Source organism: Eurosta solidaginis, chromosome 5 (genome assembly GCF_040869045.1).
Source record: "Eurosta solidaginis isolate ZX-2024a chromosome 5, ASM4086904v1, whole genome shotgun sequence".
Lineage (NCBI taxonomy): Eukaryota > Metazoa > Arthropoda > Insecta > Diptera > Tephritidae > Eurosta > Eurosta solidaginis.
The window spans coordinates 33,760,144-33,772,430 of record NC_090323.1 but is presented as its reverse complement, the minus strand read 5'-3'; positions in this window follow the sequence as shown (position 1 = coordinate 33,772,430).

The window sequence follows — 12,287 nt, the reverse complement described above, 5'->3', positions numbered from 1 at the left end:
CTTTTTAGCATGGGTATCACTCAGCAAACGATCGTTTGGTTTATATCCTTACCAATTATACCGTGTTCAAAAGTTTGATATGTCGGGTTATTGAAAGCCCCAGAGATAGCAATAAAAGCGCAGAGGGATATAGTTTTAAACTACAAATCATTTTAAATTGTTTTCGTGAGGCTTTCAATAGCCAACTTTGTGAGTATTCATGATTTATAGGCAAATTGACTCCTACACCATTTAAGTTTATTTGATGTATTAGAAAATAATCTGGGCTAATTGGTCAATACGAAGGTGATAGGTGCTATGGTTTCTCTAGCTTTACTATGAATCTTCCTTAACCTTTGTCCACCTGTTTGGAATGTAGCCGATCAATAGTAGTGTTTTATATGCGTTGGCTAAGGTTAGGCTTATATGGTTTATTTGCTGCTGTACCAGACAGGGATAAATATCGTCTGTTCCTGGTGAATTTAATGAGCTGAAATTAGACAAAGTCCATTGAACTCGCTTGAGAGTGGTGATCTTTGTCGCTAGCCTTTTTTTCTCTGCCACTAGTGGTCTTCGATTATATGTGAGTATCAGTAGCCTGCTATACAGTCTAGAAAGTGAGTTTTAAGTAAGAGGTTATTCAGAAATAAGAAGACTTTAATTAAAAAGCTCATGCATTATTCATAATTAAATTATACGGAATTAATTTTCAGTGAAAGCATTTAAAATGGCAAGATTTAGCTTTTCTTAAATCTTTATCCTGGTTAACTGCTGTTGCTGCTGCACTACAATCAAACATTAAGTAGTATTTTGTAGTAATTGAATTTGTTGTTGCAGCATTTGGTTACGAACAATTGACATTGAATTATACAAACCACTATGAAATCAATTTGAGTCACGACTTAATCCACTAACGTGGAATTTATTGACTCGCATTTGCGGATTTGTTAGTAGCAGGTAAAATAGCGTTAGCTAATTCTATAAGCAAACCTCTATTGGCACAAATGGGCAATGCAGAGCGAAAAGTTAAAGCAACAATTGCAAAAAAGTAAACTCGACTATTATGGAAGAGATGCAAAAAAACATCTCAGAGGATAGGTAGGCGTTGTGTAGGGACTCTTCACTACTACTCGACCATTCCTCGTTCTCCTTCTTTATTAGTCCCTGGGACTATATTTCCTCTAACTAAAACTTTTTCCAATTGCCGAAAAAGTCATAAATCATCTCAAAAGAGGACCCCGTGAGCGTCTCCGCAATCGTTCCAAATGTACCCCGAGGTGATCTTTAAATGATCTCGGGAGAACCCCAATAGAGTCCACATTATCAACCACGAAACTATCTTCAAATGACAAATAAGTGATCCTGAAATGATCCTCTCTGACGCGACTCTGAAAGAATCCCCAAAATAATCCTGAAGTGACCCCCAAATTACCCCGGCAGTACCCCAAAATAATCCCTAATTAGCCCAAAAAGACTCCCTTTAAAGCTCTACAGCCACAATACTTATAAAAGAACAACACATTGACGTGATAAGAATATTACATTCTTTGTAGCAATTTAATGCAAGAAAAATGCTTCATGTGCCAAAAATTTAGTGCACTATGCCCGACTATGGCTAAGAGTCTACTTCGCTGATACAACAAAAAAAGGAAATATCACCATATCTTGAACGAATAAATAAGCGCGTCTAATCTTAAAAGCACTTCATTAATTTCATGCCACAATAAAAATGCACAAACAACAACAAACATAAATGCGAGCGTGAGATGGCGTACTAAGTATGAGCATATACTTGCAAACGGTAAATGCAGCTGCAGTAGCAACAACTCGTGATTGAAGAATTATGTGGCAGCATAAACATAAATAAATACAATACAGACTGCACGTTTCTACAATGCACATAATCATACACAAATACATACAAACTACCAGTTACAGATAAGTTTGAACTTAATAAGCCACATAGGAGCAACAGATTAGTAGAACAACAGCAAATGCAAAAACAAAATTATAGCCTTTAAAAAAGCAAGCCCATTGCATTACATTAGCAATTGCTATGAATAGCAGATCAAGCAAAGGTAAGCATTCCGCCAATTGTTTGCGGTTGGAAATGTGAGAGCAAAGAGTGAGTCGCAAACACAACAAAGGTTACTATGAAGGCGCACTGTGACATGTTTTTGAATCAGCTTGTCTCTGTATCAAAATGAACCGCTGAGCCACCGATAACACGCCTATTACAAGTTCATTAAACTTACTTATTTATTTCATTGGCACTTAACCGTTTAAACGGTTATAGGCGTCAAAAAGTTGCGCCAGTCACTTCTTCGCTCTGCCAACTGGCGCCAATTTGTCACACCAAGGAAGCATAAATCATTTTCCACCTGGTCCTCCCAGCGGAGTGGGGCCGCTCTCATTCTCTGCTTCCATAGGCGGGTTCCGATAAAAACACTTTCTTAGACGGAGCGTCGTCTGTCATTCGCATAACGTGGCATAGCCAGCAAAGACGCTGCGTTTTGATTCGATAGACTATGTTGATGTCTACGTAAAGCTCGTACAGCTCATCATTATATCTATTTCAGTGCTCGCCCTCGCCAACGAGTAGGGGTCCGTGAATCTTTCGAAGAACTTTTCTCTCGAACACTCGCAAAGCCGCTTCATCTCATGCTGTGAGGGTCCATGCTTCTGCACCATATAGCAGGACGGATAAGGCAAGTGACTTTTAGAGCATGATTATCGTTTGCCACGAGAAGACTTTACTTTTTAATTGCCTACCTAGTTCAAAGTAGTATTTTGTTGGCAGGAGTGATTATTCGCCGGATTGCTGTGCTGATGCTATTGGTAGTGTTAATACTGGATCCCAAATAAACGAAGTATTTAACTATTTGGAAATTATGGCTGCCAACCGTAGAAAGGTTGACAGGGCGCATATTCTAGATGACGTCAGGTACTTCGCTTTGTCCTTATTCACGATCAAATCCATCATTACCGCTAATTTTTTCCAGTTTGTAGTAAGCAAAACTTACGTCGCGGTTATCCAGGCCGACAGATTAAACTCCAAAACCAAATCCATAAAATGTCGATAAAGACTCGATAACTTTCTGATAACATGTTGCCAGCTTTCCCGATAACACTGCCATAACTTTTCGATAACAACTCGATAACTGTTTATAAGAATCGAGTTATATTTTGAAAACAAATCTTTAACTTTTCGATAAAAAATCGGTATTTTTTCGATAAAAAAGCCCCACACTATACCTGCATTTACATTCTACATATACCATTGCATTGATTTCTGTAGATGGCCCTTTGAGGTGCTTAGTAATGACGCTGAGCGTTCACTATAAACAACCAGCAAAAAAAGTCCCAAGACCCAGCAAGAGGCGAATTCAAGCGCAGTGGGTTTTTAACTGATCTGAGGCCTACCTTTATAAAATGGGGTGCAAGTGGCAAGTAGGAAGCGGTGAACCAATGTCTCTAATGGCTCTGCAGTATTCCAGTTTGCACGTACTAGAACGGGCAATGAGATCATAATAATATTTATTGCAATGTAGCCCGCTGCGACCACTAACTAGTTCAGGCATTCGCAGACTACGCTCAACCACAAAATTTTGGAGCTTATTCGCATGATATTGACTGAATTGCTACTGTACGCAGGTATCCCTGTAAAAGCTATCATAAGATATCCGGGTATTTCTACATGACAAGGATTGCTATGAAGTCTTGGAGTAGCTTTTTTCCGGCCACAACCAAGAAAAGGAGAGAAAAAGTATCTGCCTTTTATCGCACTTACTTCTATGAGTAACAGAACCTCCCCACTCCCGTGTAACAATCCTGCGGCAACAAATTTTGTTGATAATTAGGATCAAAGATGATTTCACCTTCCCATCCTGTTAAAGCCATTACTGTAAACCCCTTCAATGTTAAGAAATTGATTCAGAATGAACTTTCGCGTTTGTGTGAATTTTGTTACAGTTTAGCAATCGAAGACGGGGCAGTTACAATATTTGACAATAGGCACGCTTGACTTACTTGATTGGCGCTTAACCGTCTAAACGGTTATGGCCGAAAAAAAATGTAAGGCGCGATAACCTCCGAAGAGATCTAAGGCCGAGCTTCTCTTCCAATTTGCGTCGTGCTCCTCTTGATTTTCCCTACAAATTTGCCGGACGGCACCTACATGTTTTTGTGCCGACTCCGAACGGCATCTGCAAAGCAGATGAGTTTTCACTGAGAGCTTTTCATGGCAGAAATACACCCGGAGCGCTTGCCAAACACTGCCGAGGGGCGACCCCGCTTAGAAAAATTTTCTTATAATTGAAAAACCTTATTTCTAAAATTTTGATGTTGCTTTTCCCGGGAGTTGAACCCAGGGCATACGGTGTGATAGGCGGAGGACGCTACCATCACACCACGGTGGCCGCCATAGGCACGCTGCTATGTCGATAATCGCTTTCGAGGAATCTTACTGCGTATGAATAGATTGATCGGGTGCTGCAACGATTTTAACAGGTAGAATAATATACCGATCGGTTTTGAATCTTTGGAAGCTACAAAAGAGCTCTTTATCACCTTTGGAATGAAGGTGACGTTTTTCATATTTAAAAACATGGGAGCATAGCCTGACTCATGTGGTTGGCAAAGATAGAAGCAATCCAACTTCAATTAATACCATAAGAGTTTTGCAGTTGCACAGAAGGCTAGATTCCTGGAGTTCTAATTGTGTAGTTTAGAAAAATGAAGTTTTCCAAAACAAATTCGATATCCTTTTTAGTCGGGTCCGATATAACCAAAAAAGTGTTATTTTGTGTTAAAATGTTTATCAAAATATCCCACTATGCATGTTCTAAGCAAGCAGTGTAAATGTGTAGGAAGCAAACAACAAAGCTGTATAAGCGGTAAATAGTTGGCAACGAATACTGGTTGAATTTATGACAAAACCATTGCTGCATATCAAATTATAATGCAAAAGATTTTCCAAAACCACAGCTCCAGTGACAGCGTCCAATAACTAATGTGAGTAGACAAAGAATTGCGCACATACTCTGTAATACATTACTTATAAGCAAATTTGTTGTATGGTGCTTAAGGAGTGGATTTAAGGTGATCAGAATGAGACATTTTTGGGCTTTTTCAAATAAATAAAAAAAAAAAACTAAGAGATAAGGGAAAGAACAAAATAGGCGATGCCGCACCGCCTTAACCGTTATTACTGTATGATCTATTTTCGGATGATCACATTTACATCACCAAATGGATGCTCAGGAACGAATGAATCATCTAGCTGATGCGTTTTAATTCGCTGAACTACGTTGATGTCTGCGTAAAGCACGTACATCTCATCATTAAGCCTCTTTCGGTACTCGTCAAGCCCAACGCGCTGAGGTTCGTAAATATTTCGAAGAAATTTCTCTCGAACACTCCTAAGGCCGCTGTCATGGTCCATGCTTCGTACTATATATGTAGCAGGACGGGTACGATAAACGCTTTTAGAGCATGACTTTCGTTTGTCGAGAGAGGGCTTCACTTTTCAATTGCCCATCTAGTTCAAAGTAGCATATATAGTCAAGAGTCATTTTTCGCTAGATTTCAAAACGTATGTTGTTGATGGTTGCTGGTTCCCAAATAAACCAACTTTTTCGAAATTAAGGCCGCCAATAGTGGGGTGGTGGCCAAGGCGCATATGCGCTGACTCTTTGATCGATGATATCAGGTACTACGTTTTGTCCTCATTCACCTACAAACCCATCTTTTCCGCTTCTTGTTTTCTTTTGGATTGAACAGAACTTAAGGCGCGGGTGTTCCGGCTGATGGTTTCAATGTCAATGCCGCAGCTTGCAGGATTACCTTTATTTTAGACTGGGCAAAGAACACTTATATTCCAATCGTCGGGCTCGCACTCGTCCAACCCTATTTTGCAAAGAAGCTGATGCATGCGCCTTACCAACTCCACGCCACCGTATTCAAATAGCTCTATCAGCGCTCGCGGCTTTGTTGTTATACTCAGCTGAGCAGAGCTTACAGAGTATATTAATTTTGTTCGCATAACAGTAATCCGTAACGGCATAAACTAATCGAGATAGATATAGACTTCTATATATCAAAATGATCTGGGGTTAAAAAAAGAAATTCATTTAGCCATGTCCGTCCGTCCGTCCGTAAACACGACAACTTTATTAAATTTTAGGTATCTAAATAAAATTTGGTATGTAAGTTCCTGGGCACTCATCTTAGATCGCTATTTAAAATGAACGAAATCGGACAATAACCACGCCCACTTTATCGATATCGAAAATTTTGAAAAACCGAAAAAGTACGATAATTCATTACCAAAGACGGATAAACGTGGTAGGTGGGTTGACCTTATGACGCAGTATAGAAAATTAGTAAAATTTTGGACAATGGGCGTGGCACCGCCCACTTTTAAAATAAGGTAATTCAAAAGTTTTGCAAGCTGTTATTTGGCAGTCGTTGAAGATATCATGATGAAATTTGGCAGGAACGTTACTCCTATTACTATATATGTGGCAAATAAAAATTAGCAAAATCGGATGACCAACACGCCCACTATAAAAGAAAAAATTTTAAGTCAAATTTTAACCAAAAATTCAATATTTTTACAGTATATAAGTTAATTATGTAAAAACTTCAACTCCAGTAATTATTTATTTATTTATTTATTTATTATTTAAAGTCGACTGCATAATATAAAAGATATATAAATATACAACTCAAAAGATAAAATTTAAGATATATCGAGATTTCAACAATGTTATATTACAAACAAAGAAATATTAATGAACATTACTATTTAATTTCAAAATATAATAATAATAAGAAATATGAGCAGAAATAAGATCTTATGCCGAAATCTTATACTGGCGGAATGCATCAGATTCCGCTCAGCATGATATCGGAATGCAGTGGATTCCAATCTCCCTGTTGGAATGCAACAAGATTCCAATCAGCATGTCATCGGAATCCGGCAGTGCTAAGAGTAGTGTAATGAGGATACGCCATCACAAGGCATAAAAAAGTAACATGACCTGTGTTGTTGGAATGCACCGGATTCCAATCAGCTCGATGCCTGACCCATAAGATTATACTGCCGGAATGCATACGATTCCTGTCAGTGACTCATGAAAAAGCATGTTTTTTACGTTGTTGGAATGCACCAGATTCCAATCAACACAGTACAGTCTTGCTCCTTCTTAATGATACATGTTGATAAATGTTCCTCCATCCTTAAGCGAAATAGTTCCCGTTTTTTATCGAAGGAATAAAATTCCGGCAAATTAAATTAGCTTGTATCTCTTAAATTAGATAGGCAAGTATTGCAAAAGTACATTCAAGACTGATGCAGCTATACAAGTCATTGTAGTGCGCGCACCAGATAAGAAGAGGATTATTTTTAGCAAAGTTTCGTCGACAAAGGGGTAAATAGAAAGGAACGTAGTGTCTGGATACTCTAGGGGGAACCGCAAAAAACAAGCGGCTGAGGAGGTCCGCGGAATCAATTTCTCCAATAATGAGCTTATGGATGAACAATACCCCCAGTAATATTCTCCGATTTTCCAGAGTGGGTAAGTTAATAAGAAGAAGTCTACTTCTGTATGGAGGAAGGTGGAGACTTGAGTCCCAATTAAGGCCGCGCAATGCAAATATCAAAAATTGCTTTTGAACTGACTCAAGACGCTTTATATGCTTTTGAGAAACAGGGGACCAAACGCATGAGCAATACTCGAGTATTGGACGAACCAGCGATGTGTAAAGAACCTTAGTGAGGTACGGATCATCGAACTCTTTAGCCCATCTTTTGAAAAATCCAAGTAAACCCAAAGCTTTGTTGGCTATAGATGAAATATGCATGTTAAAATTCAATTTCGGATCAAAAAGGACACCTAGATCATTTGCAACAGATATACGCTCCAAAGGCGTACCATCTATTACATAAGATTTCAATGCTGGCTTCACTCAGTGAAATGTCATATGCTTACATTTAGAGCAATTTAAACTAGTAAATTTGTTGTGCACCAACATTGGAACGAGTCCAAGTCGGCCTAAAGAAGATCCAAGGAACTCAAATCGGTAGGACAGTAAGTGTAGCCAAGTTTTACATCATCCGCATACATTATAGTATGGGAATATAATATTGTCTGTGGCAAGTCATTAATGAAAAGGGCAAATTGCCTAGATGACTTCCCTGGGGTACGCCGGAGGAAACTACGAACGATTCCGACAGATTGCACTTGAACAGGACTTTTTGGGTCCGGTTAGAAAGATAGCTTTTCAGCCACATTAATAAGTGAAACGGAAAGCCCAGTAAATCAAGCTTATGAATAAGCAACTCATGGTTGACGGTATCAAATGCTTTGCTGAAGTCCGTGTAGATGACATCCGTTTGCTTGTTCGCTAAAAATCCTTCCATAACTATAGAGGTGAATATAAGCAAATTTGTAGTGGTTGACCTTTGACGAATAAAACCGTGTTGGCATGCAGATAAAAGACTAGAACACTGATATTGCAGTTACGATATGCAGTAATGATACGGTGCAACAAAATACAAAAATAAGAGAAAATTTCAAAATGGGCGTGGCTCCGCCCTTTTTCATTTAATTTGTCTAGAATACTTTTAATGCCATAAGCCGAACAAAAATTTACCAATCCTTGTGAAAAAATGGTAAGGGCATAGCTTCTATGCCGGTAACTGTTTTCTGTTATAGAACTAAGGCCCACTCCCTTTTAAACTACTCATTAACACTTTTCATTTGATACCCATATCGTACAAACATAGTCTAGAGTCACCCCTGTTCCACCTTATGGCGATATCTCGAAAAGGGGTCCACCTATAGAACTATGGCTCACCCCCTTCTAAAATACTCTTTAATACCTTCCATTTGTTACCCATGTCCTGATTTTCCATTATTTTGTCTCCAAAGGTCTAAGCTGAGTATGTAATGTTCGGTTACACCCGAACTTAGCCTTACTTACTTGTTTCTTAATCGGATTATTGCTATTCTGTCTTCTTTATAATCGGGTAAGGGGGCAATTTCTTCCTCGTCTTCGATTGCGGAATCTGATTCAACATCCCTGAGCGGTACATCGCTGTTTTCGTTTTCTCCATTTAGGCGAGCAGAAATGTGCTCCCTTCATAAACTTAGTTCTCCCTGAACATCGATTACATGGTCGCAGACTACTGAAAATACCTTGGCCTTATTAATAGATATTACCTACAGAAGTATTGAAAGGCATAACTAATTTCAAAGCTAGTTCACTACTGAAAAATCGTATAAATTAACTTGGCGCCCGAGAAGGACGCCATAATTTTTATCGCTGTAAACGCATTGGCAAAAATTCGACCAGTTTAGTAGTTTAAGCATACAAACAAATCAAAACATTTCTTATGCAAAATGAATATTTGCCTGTTTGCATAAATTTGAAAATCTCACACACTAACTCTGACTTTTTATTATTCCTTTGTCGCTCGAATCATGAGCTGACATTTGCTTGCAATAGCGCCATAACTTCTGATGAATTTGAATCAAAACAAAACACATAGCTTCATTAGCGCTAGTACTTTGAACTAAATAACAAATCTATTATAATTTTAAACAACGCATGCAGTTAGTTATGCCACCTACAGCCACCAACATAACACCATTGCTGGCATTGTTAGTGCAGCATATTTACAGGCGCATTACCTTTGCATTAAACAAAATATATATTAGTAATGCCACATCACTTACTCAACCACCGAAAGTTAGTTGCTTAGCTAGTTGTGTTCATGGGCTGGCGCGTAAATGCAATTCATAACTGCCTCAATGAAATGCGTCGCATTTGAATTACAATTTGATGCAACATGAGTCATGGATATGTAGCATACATAGAAATGTTCTATGATGCTCTGCCGCCAATGCCACTTGTCTGTTGGTTTGCTTGCTTTGTCTTAATTCCTGAGCTTCTGTTGCATGCCACACTAAACAAGGAAGGTGTATTTTTACGATTCTAGTGGCTGCGTAGCTACTTCTTTGATCTGTAAGAGGTTGTTAGAGTTCACATTGATTTCATAGTCGTTGGTATTAGCTCATTTTGTTGTTAGGCCATGCCTTTGCATTGTTGAGCTATTGTTCTTTAACTTTTTTTGCGTTTTGTTATATCTTTAGCAGACTGCGCCATTATCATATATTTGTCTATCGTCTGCTATTGCTTCCGTTTTGAGCCAATTCTCCTGCTATGTGTGTGCTTTTGGAGGTATTATTTGAGCTTAGGAACTTTGAATCAGTCGGCTGCCGTATTGTTTCAAGCATATTTTTTTAACTTTTGCTTATTTTCTTACAAAACTGTTGAACTAACTGACGCGTTTTATTATATTTTACAACACAAATTATACAATTTATAATTTTTGCTATTTAGTAAAAGTTATTTAAAGACTTGTTACATAACTGCTTGTGTTGGGAGAGGAGGAGTGGCGGCTCGGCATGGTTGTAGCCCGGCTGAGGCTCGTCGGCTTAGGGGCGCGGTTCTTGCCACGTCTCTTTGCCACAGTTACATAGCAAAAAGGGTTCATGCCTAGATGTGCGTGTTTGTGCAAAAAAAAGGAAAAGAGATAGGAAAGCAAAAGCGGGAGAAATGACCAGTCCTTGTCAGGTGTGGAGCCTTCCCACCCCTTCTGTTCACAGAAGAGTGAACAGCCTTGGACTCCACTATGGCTCCGTCATCCTAGTGGAGTCCCCTATTTCCTGACATCGTCCGTCACTAAGTCTTCAGTCCCTGTCCATCACTCCTACAACTATCTCAACTCACCTGCAACACTTGCCACAAGAGCAACACCTGCACCAACAAGGAAAGAAACTTTAGCCTGACATACCTGTGGTCATTGCTCTATAGACTCAACCCATATAAATAAATATTCTGAGGATTTCTCTAAAAATTTACAATAATTTCTTTGTTCACAATTTTATTGTCTTAAATTACCAAAGAAAATCAAACATGGAACTAGTAATAGGTACTACTATTAAATTTTAAAATTCAATAAATTTAAATTTTAAAGTGATTTTACTCAATTACCCAGTTTCAATTATCTTCAAAATTTTATACAAAAAGTATTCAGGCTACACTAATACTAAATTTATTTTCTTTCCATTATTATTATTATTATTCTATTGATATATATTTTGCTTCAATAAAAAGTTTATTAAATTCGTTAATAAATTTCATAATGATGTAATTTATTTTATTTCAAAATCTCTATATGCCTTATTCTTCCAACAAAAGAAAAACCCCTAAAATTGGTACGCCCTAACGCCTATTCAGATATTTTCCTTACACTTGCTCTAAGACAAGCTTTCGCAAAAACCCTATTAACTTCTTAAAATATGTACATACGTGTGTACACGCATATCTATTGAAAACAAGAAAAATGTGTTTATAAGTATGTTAATTGTTGTTCAAACTCACCTCCCATTGTCAACCGGGTTTGGTACCAAATGCGGCGTATAGCTGAAAGTTGAGGACAAAAAAAACATACAAAGCTACAAGGCAAAATTAGTATACTTATTTGATCAGTTAGTAGGGCTTTGGCCGTGTGACCGCGATCAAGGACAATATTTGCCTTGATTTCGAAATTAACAGCGTGGCGTGAACAAACAAATTAAAAAGTAATAAAAAAACGCGTATTCGATTACGTGAATTTTAGTTTGGCCCTTGGCCTAAAAGTGCAAAAAAAAAAAAAATTTTACAAAATGGTAAGTTTGTTACTACTGTCGGGCAGTAGTTACGCAACTTAAAAAAAATGTAGTTATTAAGAAAATTTTAAAGAACGAAATCAAAGTTGATTTTATCGAAGTTATGTGTTTTTACACATAACCCCAAGCATGTGTCAACTATAAAACAAAATGAAAAAGTATAAGAACATTCAAAGGTGCAAAATATTACAAGTTTCTCCTTTCCGACGAGTTGAGGAGAATTATTAAAAATTATAAGTTCAAAAAAAAATTAAAAAAAAAATCAAATTCAGTAAAAACAAGTAAGGAAGGCTAAGTTCGGGTGTAACCGAACATTACATACTCAGTTAAGAGCTGTGGAGACAATGTAAGGGAAAATCACCATGTTGTAAAAAGAACCTAGGGTAACCCTGGAATGTGTTTGTATGACATGGGTATCAAATGGAAGTGGGCCATAGCTCTACAGATGGACGCCATTTAGGGATATCGCCATAAGGGTGGACCAGGCCTGACTCTAGAATTTGTTTGTACGATATGGGTATCAAATGAAATTTGTTAATGATAATTTTAAAAGGGAGTGGGCCTAAG